The following is a 23,523-nucleotide window of genomic DNA, read 5'->3' as shown; positions in this document are numbered from 1 at the left end:
TGTGCTGTATCTCTAAATGAAATTAAAAACATGAACACATGAACCATTTGTTCTGGGAGTGGGACCAACCTCATGGTTGTGCCAAGCACAGAGTTGTGGACAGTCTGACCTACACAACAAATCCCTATGCCTAGAGCTTGCAGCTGATAAAGAATTCTGAGAAATACTTGATCTTAATTTTTTGGTGCAGTTCAGAAATACTTGCAGCAAGACCAGAAGTGTTTAAGCGGCGTGTTTAGCGTAGAGGTTAGTGCAACGCTGTTACAGCGCCAGCGACCCTGAAGTTTGAATCTGGCACTGCCTGTAAGGAGTTTGTACATTTTCTCTGTGTCAGCATGGGGTTCCTCCGGGTGCTCCAGTTTCCTCTCACCCTTCAAAACATACAGGGATTGTGGTCAATTGGAGGTAATTGGGCAGTAAGGGCTCGTGGGCCGAAAGGGCCTCTAACCGTGCTGTATTTATAATTGAACACATTTGTCCTGGGAGTAATAGACCAGATTAGGGAATGTCTAAATTTAAATATTAAAAATTTGAATAAAAAATTGAAATTTAAATGCAAGATTATCAGTATCAGAGGAATTAGGGGATATGGGGAGAAGGCAGGTAGGTGGAGTTAGGTCATAAATTAGATCAGCCATGATCGTATTGAATGGCGGAGCAGGCTCGATGGGCCATTTTTGGCCTACTCCTGTTCCTACTTCCTATGTTCCTATGTTCCTTTCAGATGGTTGTTGATAATTCCCGGCCAGGAATTTGGGAGAAACCAGAGGGTGGGGGCAATGTGGAATTTTATCCCATGGTTGAGGATGAAGCGAGCACTAGAGATTGATTTGAGGGGATGCAGAATAAATAGACGAGGGAGAAAGCAACAGTAGGAGATGGTGATTGAGGGATGTGATGAGGGGTGGTAGATGGCTGGTGAAGTGGATGGAATAGTTGGGAGTGAGAGCCTGCTTCTGTGCTCACATTGCAACACAGTATCACAACGTGCTGAAGGGTTCCAGTCCAAAACATCAACCATTATTTTTCTCCATCTGATTGGTGCACCATCAATTACTTCAAAAGACTGGAAGTCATGAAGAAACTTTTATTACCAACAGAACAGAGTCATGTCCATGCTGGTTGACTGTCCTGGACTGAAGAGGGGGCTGTGGCACAGTCGGGGATCTGTGGGAGGAGCCTCAGGCACAGTCAGTGTGGGGCATGTCCAGACGAACTGTAACAAGTACTAACACGGCCAAAACATAGAGACAGTGGTTTACCATAATGATGTTGCTTGACCTGCTGAGTTACTCCTCCAACAGATCGTGTGTCACTTCAGGTTGTATTATCTGCAGTCTCCTGTCCGTCTCTTACACATGTCTCTCTTCAATACACCTATGAATGAGCAGTGAAGTTAGCAGGGAAGCCTGTGCCGGTGCAGATTGGACACTGGAAATCTTGTTGCTAACTTGGTCTGCTGCATGGTGGTTCAACACCCAAAAAACCAGAGCACACTGCCCCTATTTTGTGCATAGAATAGTGATACAAATCAGACAGAGCCAGTCCTGTCCACTTTTACCTCCACAGCACCAGGCCCGCAGTCAGCAGGCGGGGGAGGTCAGAATCAAGTAAGGCCACTCTCCGTGTGTTGGGAGTCCAGCAGAATGATTACATTCCCAAATGAAGCAAAGGCTCAGTAGATGTTAGGGAATGAATCTGACAAAGGTATCTCTATCAGCCCACTCTCAACCCTTTTCTGATCCGAAGAAAACTTTTAAGACTCGCTGACAGTCTATTTAGCCATTAAAACATACTTGGATTGAAAGATATTGAAAATTATTTACTTTCACCTGTGTTTTAGCTACACTGTGAAAATCAAGGCTCTGTTTTCTTGGTTACTGTGGTAATTGAAGGCTCTCTGGCAGGAGACCTTTGGCCCTCCTTGAGCCTGAAAAGCATCTGCTGTGTGAGACAATGGTTGGAGGTAATTGGGGCTGCAACTCCCACCAGCATTTACAATGTGGGTGATTATCGCCAGCATTAGAAACAGATCAGCTCTACTTTCTTGGTTGGTGGAGAGATTGGAGCATGTTCATGCCTGATGAATTGAACCTTTGATTGGACATAAGTAATGTTTTGAAATTTTATTAACAATAATATATTGTTAGATGGACTGTTAAACTGGATGGTAAGATTGATGAATGGAAATTGCAGCGATGCCCTTTATTCCTGTGGATTATGCTGTTTGGCACAGTTCACTAATGTTAGATAATACTTATCACACTGTTGTAGTAATATTCAACTTGCACACTGTGGATTTACTGTGATTATCAAGGCTGCACATCATGTTGTACATTTCTTAATCCAGGCTCGGAATTATTGTGAATATTGCAACATGGAGCCAAGATCTCTTTTGTCAGTTGAGTCTCTGTTGTGCTCCATCACACAAGCTGATTACTGGTCATGTATCCTCCCTTCAGATATATCCATTCACCCCCTTTTAAACCTATTAAATGGTTAAAGATGGAAATTTACAGATGTAGCATGGTAACAGGCCCTTCAGCCCCATGACCCATGCCGCCCAAGTAATCCTTTATGTCTTTAGAAGGTGGGAGGAAATCGGAGTGCCCAGAGGAAACCCGCACAGTCACAGCGAGAATCTACAAACTCCTTACAGAGAGCGTGTTGTGTTCAGGAATAGGTTTGATGAGTTCAAAGAGAATCAAGGCTGGATACGTGTTATCAACAAACAGAGGGTTTTACTTATGCACAGGGGAACTCACAGAAGGGCACACACTCACTCCCGATTGGGAATGTGAGGGTTAAATACCCAGTACCATCAACTCTCTATCTCTAGCAGTCACTGCACACTAACAAACAGTAAGTTAATTACAACTAACAAGTACATCAAATTAACCTGGTCTCCAGCATTGCCCACAGCTCAGGATCCAGGACGGGCCCATTGTATTTGGCCCTCCAGCACCTGCAGCCTGGAGTTCAGTGATGGTATCCACACAGCAGCAGCAAACAAAAAGAGAGAGGCAGGGACTGCATGTGCTCGGCTTTTTGAATGTGATGCACCATCAATAACTTCAAAGTCTAGAAGTTGTAGAGGAACTGATAGGCTTTTATTCACAACAAGATGGATGACTGTCCATGCTGGTTGACTGCCCTATGCTGGGGAGGGTGCTGTTGCACAGTCGCCTTTATTCAGGGGTCAGTGGGAGGAGCCTCAGGCACAGTCAGCAAGGGGCATGTCTTTGTACATCCATACATATATACAGCACATCCAAACATATGTACAGTGGTTGACCACATTCACCCCTTGTTTTTATAAAGAGTTCGGTGGGGTGAAGTGAATTAAAAGTTCTTACAAATTGAGTCTTTCGGGTGGTCTGGTCTGCTGTTGTGACCCTTGTAGTACCAGCTGCAGTGCAAGTGTTGAATCTTGGTTGATCTGGGACACCTGAATGTTGCTGTTGGCAATGGCTTGGTGCCGGATCTGACATATCCTCCACTGGGGCAGAGATAACATGCCATGACACTGGTGCATCATGCATAGTGATAGATAAGGGGGTGCAGGGTGTTCGGTAATGGTCTTGGGGACTCCTGAGGGCACCAGGTCCTGAACGGAGACTGTATCCTCACGCCCATCAGGGGTACACCACGTAGGCATATTGGGGGTTGACTTGGAGGAGATGGACCCTTTTGACCAGTGGGTCAGACTTATGGCTCTTCACATGCTTCCGGAGTAGGACTGGCCCTGGGGACGTTAACTAGGATGGCAATGTGGTCCCTGAGGCAGACTTCATGGTGAAGGAAAAAATCTTTACATGTGGATTGGCATTGGTGGCGGTGCATAGGAGTGATCTGATTGAGTGGGGTGCATGGGGAGGACATCTTGCCAGTGGGAGACTGGAAGGCCTCCAGACCTCAAGGCAAGGAGGATGGCCTTCCAGATGGTAGCGTTCTCCCTTTCCACTTGCCAGTTCCTTCAAGTGATCCTGCTTGTGGCAATGTCTCTGGCTAGCAGGTACTGACGCAGCTCGTCACTCATAAAAGAGGATCCACGATTGCTAGAACAGGATGAAGAGATTGCGCAGGGCCTTGATGATTGGCAGCTGTCACTGTCCGGACTGGGGATGGCGAACAGAAAATGTGAGCACGCATCAAAGATGTTGAGGAAGTACATGTTGTGGCCAGAGGACTGGATGAGCCCCTTGAAATTGTCGCTCAGGTGTTCAAAGGGGTGGGTGGCCTTTATCAGATGCACTCTGTCTGGTTAATAGAAGTGTGGTTTGCACTCTGCACAGACCTGGCAATTTCTGGTCATGGTCCTGATCTCCCTAATGGAGTAAGGCAGGTTGTGGGCTTTGATAAAGTGGTGGAACCTGGTGACCCCGGGGTTGCAGAGGCCATTGTAGAGGGCCTGTAACTGGTCTATTTGTGCACTGTTGGATAGGGCATCTGGAGATTCATTGAGTTTTTTGGGGCAGTACAAGATATCATAATTATAGGTGGAAAGTTCAATTCTTCCCCTCAATATCTTATAGTTTTTGATTTTACCTCATTGCTGGTTGTTGAACATGAAAGCAACTGCACTTTGGTCAGTCAGCAAAGTAAATCATTTGACGGCAAGGTAGTTTCTCCAGTACCTTGACAAAGAGGTTAGCGAAAAGCAATGGAGGGGTGATTCTGAGGGTTGAAAGGCCGCAGGTCGCGCACAGTGGGAAATGCTGGTTGGAAACGGATGGGAGGAAAGGCCGCGGGGGTGGGGAAGATTTATGTGGGTGGAGCGCAGTGGGTGGTTTAAAAACTGCTGGCTACAGGTGGGGGGGGTGTGTTTTGGGTCCATTGTACTCCATCGTGACACTCTTAAGGTGGCATTGGAAGTCTAGCCTCAGCAGCATGCTAGCGCAAAGCTGTGGCATCATGATGAGTTTAAAGTCTTTGTATTCTGTGCCCCGTACAGTCAGTCACTACGCAGTAGCCACGGACATCTACTATTTGGGACTTCGAGGCCAAAAAACTTTGTGGTTACTGGCCTTATCATGTGGGAATAGGGCTGCACTGTGTTGGGGTGGATTAAGCTCTCCGTGCTCCCACTGTCAAACAGGCAGCTCGTTCCGTGACCATTTACCCCAATATGCATCATTGATCTGGTGAGTTGGTGAGGGCTCCCTTGGTCTACTGCGATGGAGGCCAGTGTTGACTCGCTGTCAGGCTGTGGAGTGTTTAGGTGTTTGGTTCCAAGATGGCGGCCCCCATGGACTGCATACGGCGCTGCTGAGTTTAGTGGGTGGCCCGGATTTACACACCTTAGTATAGTGTCCTTTCTTCCCACAGTTAGTGAAAACGCAGATTTCACCGGGCAGCATTTTCTTGGGTGTTGGGGCAGGCCATAGAAGTAGCACTTTAGGTGATCATGGAGCACAGCGGCCACTGGCGGGACGTGGTGCTGTGCCACAGGCTTGTGGCCCTCCCACTTCCCAAGATGGTGGCACCCATGGCAACCATGAGGCAGCTGCACTGTCGACTGAGTCCATGTTTTGGAGGGCTACCTCTAGTGTGTCCACTAGCTCAACTGCCTTCTGTAAGTTGAGCTCTTCCTGATTCAACGGACTCTGCTGGATCTCAACATGGGACCTCTGTGTTCACTATGGCCTTCATAGCCTTGCAGTTGCAGGTCCTTCCTAGAGCTCGCAAGGCCCAAAGGTACTTGGCATTTGATTCTACAGTTCTCTGCTTATGGGTGGTCTGGAGGTGCCTAGCATAGACCTTGTTTGCCTTCCTCCAGTACTGGCTTTTCAGTATGTCCATTGCTGCTGGGTACGACTTGGCGTCCCTGATCATCGAGTGTACAAGAGGCTCAATCTGGCAATACAGTACTTGCAGCCTGTTGTCCTCTGATCAGACGATAATGGAGTAGGCCTGCAGGAACACTTCGAAACAACGCAGCCAGTGTTCGAAGCTGTTGGATGGGTCAAAGTCCAGTTTTTCTGGTGTCAGAATCTGTTCCATTATCAGAAAGCTGTTGTGAATAAAATTGATGCATCATCAATAACTTCAAAGACTAGAAGTTATAGAGAAACTGATAGGCTTTTATTCACAACAGAATGGATGTCCGTCCATGCTGGTCAACTGTCCTGGACTGAGGAGGGGGCTGTGGGAGGAACCTTAGTCACAGTCAGCAAGGGACGTGTCCAAGTACATCCAAACATATATACAGTGGTTTATCATACAATGCAAGACCCGTCCACGTAACTGTAAGGACCAATCGTGCGTCAGCCTCACCTCTGGGCAGATCTAACCCTGAACTAACAGGTGAGGTGTCTTCGACTAGGCTCTAGGCAGAGTGGTCACAAGACCTCCGCAACCCACACTCCCACCAGATTCCAGAAGGTCACGCTACACAGCACTGGATTCGAACCTGGGTCATTGCCGCTGTTATAACATTGCACTAACTGCTACATTAACCGTGTCACCCTTGTTTCAGCCACCAACATTCCAAAGGCTGTGTATTACAAAGTGTTCTCTCGATCTATTTATATCAACCTTCTAGACTTGTCCCCGAAGGACTGGAAACTGTTTCTTTTGGCTCTGTCTTATACCAACCTTTAATGCTTCCACCTATAGAAAATCCATCACAACTTTTCTGGCCTAACTTAATATAACTTTTGAAGTCTTTCTCTGTTCTGTTTTATCAGGCAGCATGCAAACAGTCTGTGCCCTTGCCTCTCTATTGTCCCTCTCCATTCCATCAACATCCTTCTTCTCTTGAAGAGTCTGAAACTGCACACAATTGCACATTGTAGTACAGAGATTCACCATTGTCATTGTTTCTACATCGGACTCCTCCTGCCTGGATAGCCAGGATTCTGTTAGCTCTAGATCACTTGAGATGCTGATTTTTAACATTTGAAATCTTGGGATTCTCCCTGCTCCCAAATAATAGAACCATAGAATGCTACAGCACAGAAAACAGGCCATTCTTTCCCTCTAGTCTGTCCCACTGACCTGCTCCCATTCCATAACCATCCAGACCTCTCTCATCCATGTCCTCATCCAATTGATTCTTAAAGCACACAATTGAGCCCACATTTCCCACACCAGATGGCAGCCCATTCCACACTCCCATCGCTCTCTGAGTGAAGAACTTCCTCCTGATGTTCCCCCTAAATCTTTCCCCCTTCAGCTTAAAACTATGACCTCTTGTATTTATCTTACCCAATCTGTGGAAAAAAGCCTGTTCGCATCCCCTCTGTCTATTACCTCTTAAAGTCTTGTAAACATTGATCAAATCTTCCCTCATTCTTCTTCGCTCCAAGGAATAAAGTCTTAACCTGTTGAATCTTTCCCTGTAACTCAATTTCCCTTCACAATAGCTTCACGTGTAAATATCGCAAGTTACTTCACATCATTATCAGACAAAATTTAATACAAACAAGAGAGAGGGGTTGCTTGATCTTAGCAGCATTGTTTTACAGAGGGATCTGGAGGTTTAGGCCCATCGATCCGTGAATGTGACCACATAAATTGATAGGGTGGTGAAGAAGGCATAAGGTATGCATCCCTTCACTGAGAAAAAGAGTGAGGAAGTCATGGGCAGCTGTTTAAACCTTTGGTTACACTTGGAGTATTTTAGGGCAACTCCATTACAGGAACCGTGTGAAGGCTTTGGAAAGGATTAAAAAAAATTAGATTAAAATACGAAAGTCTGATTGATGTACTAACTCAATGCTGGAGAAACTCCAGCAAAGATAAAGATACAGAACTAATGTTTTGGGCCTGAGACAGGTAGACAGGTGCCTGAACAAAATGGTGGGGGGGCTGGGAACTCAGGCCCACAGGCAGGAGGTAATAGGTGGATAAGGGAGGGAGGGCACACCAGCAAGCAGGGGTAGGGCCAGGGCTCTGTGAATGGGGAGGGAAGTTGGGCGGAGAGCTGGAGGAAAGAAGACAGAAGGACGGGGAAGAGAGGGAGAATGGGGAGTGGGCTAGCAGAAGCTGGAAAAGCCATTGTTAATGCCATCTGGTGGGAGAGCGCCCAGATGGAACATTAGGTGTTGCTCCCCCAATTTATGGATGGCCTTGGTTTGGCGGTAAATGAGGCCATGGACAGACATGTCGGTGAAGGAGTGAGGCACAGAATTGTTCGGCCACTGTGGAACTCCTGTAACTGTGGACAGAGTGAAGGTGCTCAGCAAAACGCTGGGTTAAAACAGAACATACAACACAGGAAAAGACCCTTCAGCTCACAGGCTGTACCTATTTAAGCAAATTTTACTGCTTGTACACGATTCACATCCCTCTGTTCCCTGCAAATTAATGTCTATCATGAAGCCTCTTTAATGCTGCTATTGTATCCACCACTACTCCTGCCTTTGTACAAAGAAGTTGTCCTGCTCATATCTTTTACATAAACTTTCCCACCTCTATCTTCAATGCCTTTCATCAAGTATGCAATATTTTTTTCTCATGAAAGAAAGATTCTGACTGCCTCCCCAATTAATGCATCTTATAATTCAGTAAATTTCTATCAGGCCTCCCCTCAGCCTCCTTTGATCTTTTGATGCAGAGAAAACAACCCAGTTTGTCCAACATCTTCCCATAACTCATACTCTCTAAAGCAGGCAATATCCTGGCAAATCTCTTTGAGAACCATTCCAAAGCTTCCACATCCTTCCTATAATGGGGCAACTAGAATTGTGCATGATATTCCAAGTGCGGCCTGACCAAAGTTTTATATATTTGCAACATGACTTCCTTACTCTTAGATTTAATATCCCCTCCCCCAATGAAGACAAGTACATCGTATATCTTCTTTACCACTTATATGGCCACTTTCAAGAATCTGTGGACCTGAACCCCAGATCCCTTTGGATAACAATGCTTTTAAGAGTTTTGCCATTATCTGTAAATATTCCCATTACATTTGACCTCCCAAAGGTACACTGGTCACTAGTATATCTAACCACTACTGACCACCACAGGTAACTAGTATACCTAACCATAACAAGTTACTGATACAGCCGACTATTAAAGCTGGTTAGTATATCTAACCATGACCGGTCACTGGTACAGCTGATCACCACAGCTCACTAACATATCTAACCACTACCGACTACTTTTGTGGAACGGGGCAACTATTCCTTTGGTTCCGTTTGACTCAGTTCCATTGCTTTGTAACTTTCTTCCAGGGTATTTGGGCCCCTGCTCAAGGTGGCGGGGAGCATCAAGTCACACGCCAGGGGCAAGGTTGCCCATTTCGGTACCTTGATTGGCAGCAATTTATCACATGGACCCTGCAGATCATCTTCGGTGATGGGAGTGGCGGGCCAGCTGGCTGGACTGCCTGTGGCCTGGTAGCACGTGTCACTCTGCAGGTGTGGTGTTCAGATAATCAAGAATGCTTCACAATCACAGATAGGCTGGTGGTCTCAAGAAGACTGCCTCAGTGGCCGTACAAGAACTAATCTGAGGCTCTTTGCCTTCCTGTCAATTCATAGTTTGGCTATCTCTTGGGTTTGTTTGGGTGACCGAATAGGGGTGGCTTGGTAAACCCTCAGCATGCTGTGGATGAGAAATGTGTAACTTCAGTGGCGTGTTGGACGGGCAAGTAGCAGATTCCCAATGACAGTGTTGTAAGTGCCCGAAAATGAGTAAGGTAAAATGCAAACACAATGCAGCCTCTGAACCACTTGAGATCCACAGTCAGTGATTTGATTCTCCTGCACCCAGGGAGATGTGGGGACTCATTCTGATTTTATAAAGATTTCCAGAGAGACCACTGCTAGCAAGATTCAACACATTATTCAAAAAGGCCCTCTGTAGATCAATTTGCATTTTTTTGCTGAACAATTAATTTCAAGTTCTTTGAGATATATTTTTTAATTATTGCATATGAATTAACCACTTACAGCAGAAATCTTGTGTGTGGGAATTGCTGTTTAAACAAGTGATTTAATTTGAATAAATGAGCCAATACAGTGTATATCTGTTCAGGCACCAGAACTGGAGCATCGTGGTAATCAGTCCCAACACCCTTCAGAGTTATTGATCCAGAACCATCCTAATCCCCTTCAAATAACACAAGCAATTCCACATAATACCTGTGTAATAACAGGCTTCAGAGTCAAGTATCCATCACATGTATGTCATGCTAAATGGCAGCTGCATTGAGCAGAACAACCAAGCCCAATGTTTCTGATGCAGGTAATAGAGCCCGATAAGACCCTAATTCGGAAGATAAACTGCTCTCTGATATCAGAGTAAACACAATATTAATTGCTTTCCTGCTGCTGTTTGCGTTGCAGGCTCTGGGCTCAGAATCAAAGAGTGAGAGGTGGATTTAGGGCATGACGAGCCATCGGACAGGCGCAGGCCAGTGCACAAAGGGAGAGTGGAAGATCTCAAGCTTTCTGCTGCTGGGTCCTGCAAAAAAACTCTGCAGGTGTTTGTCACACTGCTCATGCACTGCTCCAGCATTCTCCCCCTTGTCCTGATGGATGTGCTCTGCTCTTATCAAAGCCCCAGCAGCTCCTCATTAATATATAGAGTGAGCTGCACTGTTCCATGTGTCATTGTCTCATGTTGGGGGATGTCCAATCAGTCAGTCATTATCAGTCCGTCAGCAGCAGGCAGGCAATCAGGACTGACAGCAAAGAATCATGGGAGAGCAGGCAAGGTTAAATAAGGCTGACAGCAGCGATAATGATGATTATATTATAAATTAAGATGCGATGATAAGGAAGAATAAAAGACAAGGCCTGAAAGAATATTTAGTTTAACACCATCTCGATCCCCTCGCACCCATTAAATGGGCCACATTTATCACGCAGAATGAGAATGGACATTTAAGCAGCAAGATAAAGGAAGGCATCAGATTGAAAAACAGGTTGTGATTTCTCTTGTGTGTGAGAGCATAAGGAGGCAGAGAGAAAGGGACCCAGAAGGGGGAGAAGCATTTGCAAAGTCCTCTTCCCAGCCCTTTGCAGACCCTGTGCACTACTACAAATCATCCCAGCCCCCTCCTCTCTTATTCCTCAGCCATATCACCCATGAACTGTTTCCACATCTATGTTGAGAGCAGCCAACTCAACCTCGCCATCTTCTCTCTCGACCTAGCGGACAGCGTTTCCCAAAACGTTGGGAGGGCTTTTGGTTTCAGTTGCACTCTGGCTCCTTCCACTAACTCCATTGCTATCCCTCCCAGATGTAAAACAGAACGAGATTCTTCACACATTTCCTTTAATACTTCATCCAAAGTGGAGCCCCAGTCTACATCTCTGCACCGTCTTCATGGGCTATGGAGGGCTTTGGTAAATGTGCAGGTCCATTGGTCGAGGCAGAATAATAGTTCTGGACAGACTAGATGGGCCGAAGGGTCTGTTTCTGCATTGTAGTGTTCTATGCTTATTCATACCATTATGGTGAGTCCCTGCATTGCCCACCTACTGCTGAGAGCCCAGCCCTTAATTGCCTCTGGACTCATCATTCCAAAGCTCTTCCTCATTGTCCAAGTTCAAGTTTATTATCATCTTGTAGCGGCACTATGTGGTGCTACAACTCTTAGAAGGCATTGAACTGCTTATATGACGTCAGTGCGTGATAGTGTCAGCACGTCTCGGGTGCGTGATTCAGGTTTTAAAAAGTTGCGTGGGTGATGGAGTAAATCTGTTTGATTCACTAGAAATGCCTTGTGTGGTTATATTGTGGTGTCCACTGTGATTCCAGTGGCCACAATTGGTGACCCCAATGAGTCCAAAACTGTATTTTTGGACAAACATGGGCTCTGCAGCCATTGCTGTGAATCTGCCACCTTTCTGGACAGCTGACCCTGAGCTGTGGTTCCAACAGGCTGAAGCAGAATTTCTTCTTTGCAAAGTCAAGTCGCTATTACCATCTCATCAGTGCCCTGGACCAGGCTGTTGCTAAGAGGGTCAGCAACTTCTTATGGGATCCACCACGTACCAACAAGTATGACACTTTAAAAGCACTTTTATTACAGGTATATGGTAAGGGCAGCCTAACTACTACATCTCGATGGTTTGGGAGACTGCGCCCCTTCAGAACTAATGGATGAAATGCTGTTCCTGCCAGCTGGCAAAAGGCCCAATATGTTATTTGAGCAGATGATATTAGGCTCTTGTTATCCAAGTGATCATTCGAAGAGACAGGCATTCTCTGGCTGGCTAAAAAGGAGAGCAAAGAAAGACAAGTCTGCACCCTGCTCATTTGTGGGAAATGCCCCAGCCAACCACCAGTAAAGGCTGTGGTGATTGGCAAGAAACCTGTAAGCCAACTGTAAGTATGGGACCATTTGTCCCAGCAAAAAGTTCTGGTGGACACGGTTTCAGATGTTGGTGTATTTCCACCCACCAGTTTTGACACACGCCATCCTACACTGGACCTGCAACTACGAGCAATTAACATTCCAACCTTTGGCACCAGAAAGATGAATGTAAAGTTTGAAAATCATCTTTACACTTGGCCATTTATTACAGCAGCTGTATCCCAACCTTTGCTTGGTGCAGATTTTCTTTGGACACATTCATTCCTCGTCAACTTAAGAGGGCATTGGCTAATAGATGGAACTACTTTTTGGACCATACCTCTGGCACACGCTCTGCATGTCCAAACATTAAGTAAACCAGTAGATGAATTCTCCAAGCTGTTGGAAGGTTTCACTGAGATTACTACTCTACAATTTTCTGCTTCCACTGCAAAACACGGTTACTCATCACATTTGTACTAATGGCCCCCTAGCCATGCTAAAACGCGCCGTCTGCCTCCAGAGAAGCTGCATTTAGCTAAGGGTTTGCCAAGATGGAGGAACTAGGCATAATTTGTAGGTCCGACAGTCTCTGGGCATCTCCATTACACATGGCCCCAAAACACAATGGAGGTTGATGACCTTGTGGAGATTACAGGCGGCTTAATGACACCACCATCTCAGATCGTTATCAGATACATCATACTCAGGATTTCTCAGCTAATTTGCATGGAGCAAAGATCTTCTCCAAAATAGATGGTGCATGGCTATCACCAAGTAACAGTAGAGCCAGAAGACATTCCAAAAACAGCAATAATGACCTCTTTTGAGTTGTTTGAGTTTTTATGAATGCCATTTGGATTAAAGAATGCTGCTCAATAATTTCAATGGGTGATAGAATCTTTAGGACGTGATATAACCAATGACTTCATTTATCTCAATGACATTTTAGTGACCAGTGGGACGAAAGAACATCTTTGTACACTTTTTATTCATCTTTAAGACTTTGGATTGACCATCAATCTGGATAAATGTGTTTTTGGACAAGAAAAGATTGATTTCTTGGGGCATAGGATTACTCAGGAAGGTGTGACCCTGCTACTATCCAAAATTGAAGCAATTATCAAAATACTCAAAATCTGCTATGGTTAAAGGCTACAGAAAATTTTGGAAATTATAAATTTTTACCGTTGGTTTCATCTGGGAGCAGCTCGTATCATGAAGCCTCTTTTTGATTTACCGTCTGGGAACACCAGAACCATCCATTGGACTGAAGAGGGAAACAACGCCTTCTTGAAGATGAAAGATTTGCTGCCTCATGCCACTACGCTCAACTATCCAGTTTTAAATGCAGCCACCGCCCTTTCTACAGACTCTTCCAGTATGGCTGTAGGAGGTGCACTTCATCAATATGTCAACGGGTAATGGAAACCATTAGCATTCTTCAGCCGCCATCTTCGTGAAGCAAAGAAGAAATCCAGTGCTTTTGATGAGCTTTTGGCCATTTACTTGTCCATTCGACACTTTCATTATTTTTTGGGATGGCAGAGGTTTTACTATGTACACTGACCACAAGTCCTTAACATTTGTGTTTTCCAAGGTCGCAGAGCCCTGGTCAGTTCAACAACAATGTCAATTATCATTCATTTCAGAATTCTCCACAAAAATATTACATATTTCCAGGAAAGACAATGTAGTAGCTGATGCACTTTCCCACTCTGCTCCACTCGAGGTTTCATCTATAGATCAAGGTATTGACTACACAGCTTTGGCCACAGCCTAAGAACATGACCATGAGATGAATGCTTATCGAACTGCAATCATGAAACTGCAATTGAAAGATATCCAGTTTGGAGTTAATGGCAAACTACTCCTCTGTGATGTATTAACGGGCCACCCATGCCCAGTAGTTCTGGCATCAAGGAAACATTGATTACTCGACTCTGTGCCTAGCCTCTCACATCCATCGATTAAATCGACTGTTCATATGGTTTCTGACAGATTCTTGTGGCATGGTCTTAAAAAAGACATTACACAAATAGTGAGGTCTTGCATTGTCTGCCAAAATGCAAAAGTTCAGCGGTCATACTAAGGTATCACTGCAGTTACTCGGCATTTTGCTCATGTCCACATGGACATTGCTGGTCTGCTTCCTGTTTCAAGAGGATACCATTATCTTTTTACAGTAATAGGCAGGTTTACGTGGTGACCTGAGGCTATGCCTATGGTAGATACTACTGCAGACACTTGTTCTCGGGCGTTCCTCAGTTTCTGGGTGTCTCGATTTGGTTTACCGGCGCATGTTACTTCAGATAGATGACCACAATTTACTTCCTCGCTGTGAACAGCCTTGTCTCCCTTGCTCGGTACAACAATTCATCGTACAAATGCCTACCATCCCCAGTCCAATGGAATAGTGGAAAGATTTAATCAACATCTCAAGTCACCCTTGATGGCTCAGTTAGACAGCCCAAACTGGGTATTAGAACAACTCCAAAGGAGGACGTCCAAGCTTCATCTGCGGAGCTCATGTATGGTGCACTGTTGGTGGTTCCTGGGGAGTTCGTTCCCCACCATTCCAACTCCAGTGGTGATCCTAAGGAACTGTTGACCAGGCTAAGTGAGACCGTAGGAAAATTGGCCCCTATACCACCACCTTCGCATGGAGAACACTCTTCCTTTGTGCCTGAAGACCTCAAACACTGCAAATATGTCTTTGTCCGTAGACAACCTACAAAGGACTTACTCAGACAAACTAGGTTGACCTGTATTTTGGGCATTGGAGGGAAACCACAGTCTTTCATTATTGACAGGCTTAAATCAGTGCATGTGGACAAGTCTTCCTCACTGCAGCAGCCAACCATCCATCACAAAAGTCGACCACCTAAAAGACAGATAAACCTTTCTGCTGGTTCTGGGGTGGTGGTGGGGGGGGTGGGGGGGGGGTGGCACGTGTATCGGTGCTATGGCAGCACTACCACTCCCAGGAGGCATCGAACTGGCCAGGTGATGTCAATGCGTGATGACATCAGCGCATGTTGGTGCATGATTTGGGCTTTAAAAGGTTGCGCAGACTTTGAAGAGTAAATCCACTTGATTCACAAAAAATGCCTTGCATGGTTATTCCATTGTGTCCACTGTGATTCCAGTGGCCACAATTTGACTGTACATATACTACCTGACCCCCATTGGCCTCCTTATGAAGTGTAGGTGATGCCGCACTTTCTTGACTAATGAGGAGGTGCGATGGGTTCAGGATAGGTCATTCTTTATATACACAGCAAGCAGCTTTGTGCTCTCCACTCTCTCCACTATGGAACCATTAATGTGTAATGTGGCTGACCATCATCCTCCTGAAGTCCATAATCATTTTTATACGCTAGTAAACTTCAGGTCTCCTGGTCCAAATAAGTTAACTCATACTGAACTGATTCATGCCATCATCCCTGCGCACCCTGACTCGGCTTACTTCTGCTTAAGCAACAACCTGATATTAAAATTCACACTCCAGCTTTTGAAACCCTCCATGTCCTCACAACATCGCTGCTTCCAGACTTTCCACAAAACCTGACATCGGATACCCACACACTCCCATTTCTGGCCTCTTGGTCACTCTGAATGGAATTGTTCCAGAACTGGCAGCAGTCCTTCACCTCCAGAAACCTCCCTAAACCTTGAGTACAGAGGGATAAATCACAGGAACAGACCCTTTGGCCCACCAAGTCTGCGCCAATCTTCAACCACCCATGAACTCTGATCCTACATTAATCCCATTTTTTATTCTCCTCACATCTTTGATCCATAGCCCTCTTTAAAACTTTTCTCTTACACACAGTATGGTTTTCATGTCATACAATGGATTGTCACAATCTCCACAGATTGTCACCTCATCGTGATGCAGAAGCTTGTGTGGTCCTGTGATCCCAAGAGTGATGCTGTCTGGAGCTATGCTCCTGGTAGGGTCACCCATGGCGGTAATGTGGAGGTGAGGTCCCTGACAAAGAACAACCCAACCAAGTCCGCAACAGTGGAACAGGCGGACAAAAGTGCTCTGAACTCAATGGCTGTGAAGGTGGACGAAGGCTGAAACAAATCCATCAGCTCCAATCATTGTGATTTCCATGCCATTGGAATTAATCGGTTGATTTGTGAATTGTCGTGTGTTTCTTGGAGTGCAACATCAAGCACATGTTAAACGAATACATGCACAGGCTGTCTTCACTCTGTTGATCAACGGACAAAGACCATCATCCTCGACTACAAGGGATAGCCACAATGACATTTATCAAAAAGCACACTGATCAAACTCCTACTTTACATACTAGCCAATTTATACACTATCTGATTTGCATTCAATCGATTCACACACTTTCAAACATCACATTTGGTAAAAGGGTCCCAACCAGAAATGTTGACTGACCACTTCTCCTCATGGATGTTGCCTGACCTGTTGAGCGCACCCCATCACCACCCCCCCATCCCCCCCAGCTTCTCATTGTTTGCTCAAGATTCCAGCATCTGCAGGTTTTGTGTTTCTTATACAAAGTTTGTGAAGTTACACACATTTACACACAGTCTGTTTCCTTACTGGCCAAACAGATGCCATATCCTGAGCTCTTTACTCAGCCCAAGAACAGTTGGACACCAAATTTACCTGTCAGGCTACTGTTCGTTGACCACATCTCTGTATTCAATATCATACTCTCCAGCAAACTCATTCACTCATTTTAGGATCTAAGCCCCAGTACCTAGTTCCCCATCTCTTCTGCAACTGGACCCTTGACTACCTGCCTAACAGTGAAGATAGTTAACAATTCTTCCTCGATCACATTCAACATTTGTATTCCTCAAGGATGTGTACTCAATCCCGTACTGCAATCCCTCTGCACCCACAACTGGACAGGTAAATATGGCTATAATTCCATCTCTAAATTTGTTGATGACACCAAAGGAGTGAGCTGGGTATCATACCATGATGAGATAGAATACAAGAAAGAGACTGACAGTCTAGTGGCATGGTGCTCAGAGTCCACCCCACTGTCCACATCAATGGCATTGAAGTTAAAAAGTAGATAGCTTCAACTTCTTATGAATAAATATATCCAATGGCCTGACCTGAGATAAGCATAACAATGCAATGGTCATGACAATGCACCAACTCCTCTACTTTTGCAGGACTAAGGAAGTTTGGCATCCGTTGTCCCTCAACAATTTCTATAGGTGCTCCATGTAAAGCATACTTGATGGATACATGCTCTGCTCAAGATCGGAAAAAGCTACAGCTGATGGTGAATGGAGGCTTCCCTCCCTTCCATGGACTCCATCTACATCTCCCGCTGCCTAGGAAAGGCAGCCAACACACTGAGGGGCCCATCACTCCTTAGACACCTCTCTCCTTGCATCAGGGAGAACACTCAAGAATATGCTGGCACCAACGGACTTAAAGATAATTTCTTCCCCGCAGCCATCAGGCTCCTGAATGAACCTCACATTGCCCTTGCTTCATGTTAATTGATCTTTCTTCTCATTGCATTCCTTTACTCTGTGTTCTTTATACACTGTATGAATGCTAAAGACATCCCGTTCTGATCACAGAAGAACCCTTCTCACTGTACTAGGTATTTTGTGATGAAAAACTTGAACAAACACTCCATGAACATACTGTCCCATCTTCAAACCCTTGGTTACACCTGATCAACCCACACTTAGCACACTGCCTACTCTAAATTCACATTCACACCACATATTTTATCCTCTGCCACTTTATGGGTCTCCAGATTTGTGCATCCAACACAGTTAACACTACCCAATTTGCATAGCATCTAAATGTTGGTTTACAAACAAATTAATTCACAAATCTCCCATTTTAAACACCACCTGATTTACACACTTTCCAACTTACAAGATCAATTGAAATATGACACAATTAATATGTGTGTATCATTCTTATTGCAAATTGCCTGATTCATATACTGTGTGGTTCACATGCTGCCCATAAAACCTGATCTATACACATAAACAAAACAATGCCTGATTTATACACCACCCATCTGATTTACATTTAAACATCTCTTGATGTACACCATGTTTATCACTTCCCAATGTGCACCATCTAAATTTTATCTTACACCTATAATTCATACTCCACCCAATTTATAAATAGTAAAATTTCTAACCGTCACGTCATCAGACCAGTGAATATATTTATACATGATCTAATTGATATAGGTCCTTATTTGCAAATCACCTGCTCACATCTTGAGGGATTTATACCCAATCTGCAGATACAATCTTAAGTTCAAGTTACACTGTGTACAGTGTCTTTTTCACTACCAATAAGTGGTAATTCTGCCTTGCCCGCAGAAAAATGAGTCTCAGGGTTGTATGTGATATCATGTATGTATTCTGACAATAAATCTGAAATCTGGAGGAAGGGAAATTCTAACATTATTAAGCAAAAGCTCTGGGAGTTACTTGAGAGTAGATAATGAGAGAGGTCACGAATCTAGAAAAAAAAAGGATGCTTTGTAATGTTCAGGGAATTAAATCAGACAAGGTTCTGGAGGAATAGAAAGTTTGCAGGGAAGATCTCAAACAAAACATTAGGGGCCATGAGATGTTCTTGGTGAGCAGGATTAAAGAGAATCCCAATATTTCATACTTACATTAAAAACAAAAGGATGACTAGGGAGAGGATGGGACCACTCATGGACAAAGGAGGGAATTTAAGCTTGGAGTCAGAGGAAGTGGGTGAGGTACTAAATAAGTACTTTGCATTAGTGTTTACCAAGGAGAAGGACCTGGAGGACAGTGATAGGGAGCTGAGTGCTCATGTGTTGGGTATTTTTCAGATCAAGAAAGAGATGGTGCTGGTTTGTTTGAATAGAATTAGGTGGATAAGCCCTCAGGGCCTGATGGGATATATCCACAGTTATTGAAAGAAACAAGGGAGGAGATCGCTGGGGGCTTGACAAAGATCTTTGTATCCTCCCTCATAAGAGGCAAGGTCCCGGAGGACTAGAGAGTAGTTGCACCTTGGTTCAATAAGGGAGGTGAATAATCCAGAAATTTCTCAGCTAGAACCCTCACACCAGTGAGTTTAGATCAGTGATTCTCAACCTTTTTCTTTCCACTCACACACCAGTTTAAGTAATCCCTATGCCATCAGTACTCTGTGATTAGTAAGGGATTGCTTAAGGGGGGATGTGGGTGGGAAGGGAAGGTTGAGAATCACTGCTCCAGACCCAATTGTTACTGAAATATTTTGCTTGAGAAAAATTTTAATTGGCCCATTTCCTTTGGAGTTATGAACCATTCACATAACAAGTTGATTAAAACAGTGGTTTTCAAACTTTTTCTTCCCACCCACATCCCCCCCTCCCTTAAGCAATCCCTTACCAATCACAGAGCACCAATGGCATGGGATAACTTAAAGTGGTATGTGAGGGGAAAGGTTGAGAATCACTGGTTCAGATGAATTGCAGGATCATAGAAAGGTTTGGCACTGAAAGGGCAACCCTGGCGACCATGCTTACTGAAACAATTTTCCCTTTTCCCAGCTTGTTTGGAGGCTCCTCCAATGGCCATTCAGGATCTTTTGCGATGCCTGCAGGGAAGCAGCTCCAATTCAAGAGGGGATATTAGAACTCAGAATTCACATTTATTTTTGAACGAACAGCAACCATGACAACCTATTCTCATTGCTACCTTTGGCCTGTAGTCCAGCACCTCGAGGTTCAAGAAGTTTCCTTCCCGCAGTGATCCGGCTCTTGAACCTCTCCTTAGTGCATTCATCATAAACTATGATGACACCACTAAAAGGACGAGAAGTATTATTGCATCACCACTTTTTTTGCAATCTGGTGAGTGAATATTTTCTATCCATCTTTCGTATTTTTTTTAAATTCAATGACCCTGAATGGCTGTAGCAAGTAAGAATTTTGGTGTGTGTGTGTACAGTGTAACATGTATAGACCAATAAAGTCATTACAATTGTTATTATCCACAGACCGTTGCAAAGGAAACTCCATGATTCATGGCAAAATCTTTTGTGAGAAAATAGAATATTAACTTAATGGTCAAAGAATCATCTTGGTCCATTATTCCAATAGCTGTTTTCATAAGTACTGTTAAGTTCAGCATCAAGTAATGCTACTGAAAATTTTACTTGCTGCAGCTAAATAGGTACGTTTAAAAAACTATAACAGTAAACAATTGAATTAAAAAGACAATAAATACACAAGGAAGATATGTGGTGCGCTGAGGTAGCAGCGAACAAGCACAAAAATCAAAGACACTACCACAGACTTTTACCAGTAAAAGCTTGAACACCAATTCATGCCTTGGTGGCTCCCCACGTGACTGGCTCAGGAGGGGCCGGCTCAGGTCTATATCTGGGTCAGCTGATTGACAGCCGCCCAGGTGGAGTCAGCCCCTTAGGCGGGCTTCCTGCAGGTACAGAGATCGGCCCCTGCAGTCGGCTGGCAGTCGTATCACCACAAGATAATAAATATTCATCAATCCTAGTGCAAAGCAAAGTAACTTGCAATAGTGTAGACAGTCCCTTTATGGTGTTGGAGCAGTTCTTGATTAGTGTTACAAGGGGAGGTTCTAGAGCTTGAATAGTTGTTGGAAAGAAACTGTTCTCGAACCTAGGGGGTCCTTTATGATGTTGGCTGCTTCTTGAGTCAGTGCCACACATTGATGTCGCCAATGGATGGGAGCTTAGAACCTGTGATGGACTTGCCTGCGCTTGTTACCTTCTGCAGCCTTCTGCTTTCCTGAGCGCTTGCATTCCCAAACCAGGCTGGGTTGCAACCAGTAGCAAGCAGGTAGTAAAGATCCAGGGAAGCAAGGACAGCTCCTGAGTTTGGGATGGCGCTTATGATTTCAGAGGCATTTGGCATTTAAGGGGTCCCACATCACTAGGTTGGTTCTCTCGCCATTTGAAGTTTTGCCCTGGATTGCAGTTGCAGCCAGTATCCCAGGGGTGAACATCCATTAAAGTTCTGATTACACACAGCTCCCCCCCCTCCCCAACCTACAAACCCCACACCAGCTCTCCGAAGGAAGAACAGACATCTGTTTCAAAAGCAAGATAAATATCAAGTCGTTAGGAAATGAAATGCAGGGGGAGCTGCAATAAGCATGTTGTCAGGCAGATTTGCAGCCAGCTCCTAATGATGTTGATTAATCTCCAGCCATGGGATATGCCACTCGCTGCCTTCACTCTCATTGCCTCTGGAGTAGCAGGGGCAACACTGATTGTGTAATCTTCACAACAGCTGCCAGAACATTTATTTAACAACATATTTTTCCTTAAATACCTATAATGTGTTTCCATATCAGACAAAAATGGTATTTTCAGGGTTCAAAATCAAATGCAGAGCCTACAGTTCCACTCTTTAGTGAATTAGCTCTCAGCACCCAAGTGAGAGTATTTAATTTTTTTTCCCTGGCTCTGACATAATTGTATTAAAAATAGTCATTCTGCAGGAGTATTAAAGCAGTAATTTCCGCTTGAATCTAGCGAGATGTTCCTTTTATCATCCAGCAATTTCTATCTAGTTATAGTGTAATTAAATTTCCTGACCCTTGGCCTCTCTTGAAAGGACAGTTAGCAGTGCAGTTCTGGAGCACATATTCAAGCTGATGCTGTCTCCCAAAGCCACTGCAGAGAAATTATTAAGTCAGTAATTGTATTGCAACCATTGGTCTGCATTCAATGCTTCCCTCATTCTCTAACTAATGAACAGGCAAAGGTAAAACCATTTCTACAGGTCATGCATTCTCTCCTCTGCTTCAGATGATTAAAAAAAAGGCAGAAAGGGAAAAAGTGGGGAACACCGTGGCAGGCCATTCAACCCATGCAGCTTGCTCTATTATTCATTGAGATCACAGCTGACCTGTACCCCAGCTATATTGACGTCTCTGTTTTAATTGTTCCCAAATCCAACAAAAACCCTCCCATCTCAACCTCCAGCTGACACTGTTGTGGGGCGGTGAGGCAGGGGGTGGTGGGAGGGGGGTGGTGGGACAAGTTCTATTCATCAGCGTGGGTGTGGGCCGAAGGGCCTGTTTCCACGCTTTTTGCCTGGTGGTAAAGGTCATTGACAAGTTCGAGAGGTCAGTGGGCTGAGAAGGGCTGTGGTAGGGCTCCTCCTTTATCTTTTGACCCCATGAATGGAATCCACATCCTCCAGCCCCCTACCACCACATCTTACCACCAGTCCCAATCATCCTGGGCTTCCACTTCCAAATGTTCATTCCAATCCCTCTTTGTTTCCCCACCCCAAGACACCTTTCCTATGTCCCTACACCATTCCCCCACCTCCACTGACCACAGTACAGGCCCAGATGCCTCCTAGTTGGGCTACAACTGCCCTAATCTTGACCCTGAAGCCAACGAAGTTGCAACTGCCTCCCCCACCAACACATGTCCATTCCTCTTATATCCAGCCAGTTGGGTTGATGGCCTTGGGTCTCAGGCTGAAGTGATGCTGAAGTGATGCTGTGTGGCAAACCTAACTAGTCATCCTCCCTGGTGTCCCAGACCCCTCGTGGGGTTTCTTACCCTATAATTCCTTTAGCACCTCCTCACCTGTAACACTGACTGTTCTCAAGACATCGCTATTGGTTCCCCTAAATTCCCCAATCCTCATGTCTTTCTCCACAGTTAAACAGAGAAGAAGTAACCATTGAGGACCTCGCCCATCTCCTGTGGCTGGCCACACTGATTCCTGAGTGGTCCCATTGTTTTTCTCTCTGGTTACCCTTTTCCTTTAAATGTACCTGTAAAATATCTTGGGATTATAAGGTGTATTCTGGCAGAGCTTTCTCCTGGCACCCTTTTGCCCTCCTGATTTCCATTTTTAAGCTTGCTTGCTCCTCAGTCCCCAAAACTCTTCCAGTTTGATCCTAGCTGCTCATACCTTCGCCAAGCCTCTTGACTGCATTTCTCTTGTCATCCAAGTTCCCCTATGCTTGCAGGACTGACGCTTCACTCTAATAGGAAGATACGTGTCCTGGGCTCTTCATGAAAATAAGTCATGTTTGGCAAATTTTCTCAAACTTTTGAAGATGTGATGGAGAGAATTGTCAGAGGTGACCCTGCAGGTGGAGTATATTTAAATGTATAAATATTAGGTGCCACTTAAGAGGCTGGAGCCCAAGATATTGGTGGATATAGATTAAAAACGGACTGCTTCATAGAAAACAAAAGGTTGGATTAAATGGATTCTTTTCAGGCTGGAGGGATATAACTAGCG

This window comes from Narcine bancroftii, chromosome 7, assembly GCF_036971445.1.
Source record: "Narcine bancroftii isolate sNarBan1 chromosome 7, sNarBan1.hap1, whole genome shotgun sequence".
Taxonomy (NCBI): domain Eukaryota; kingdom Metazoa; phylum Chordata; class Chondrichthyes; order Torpediniformes; family Narcinidae; genus Narcine; species Narcine bancroftii.
This window is presented reverse-complemented; position numbering follows the sequence as displayed.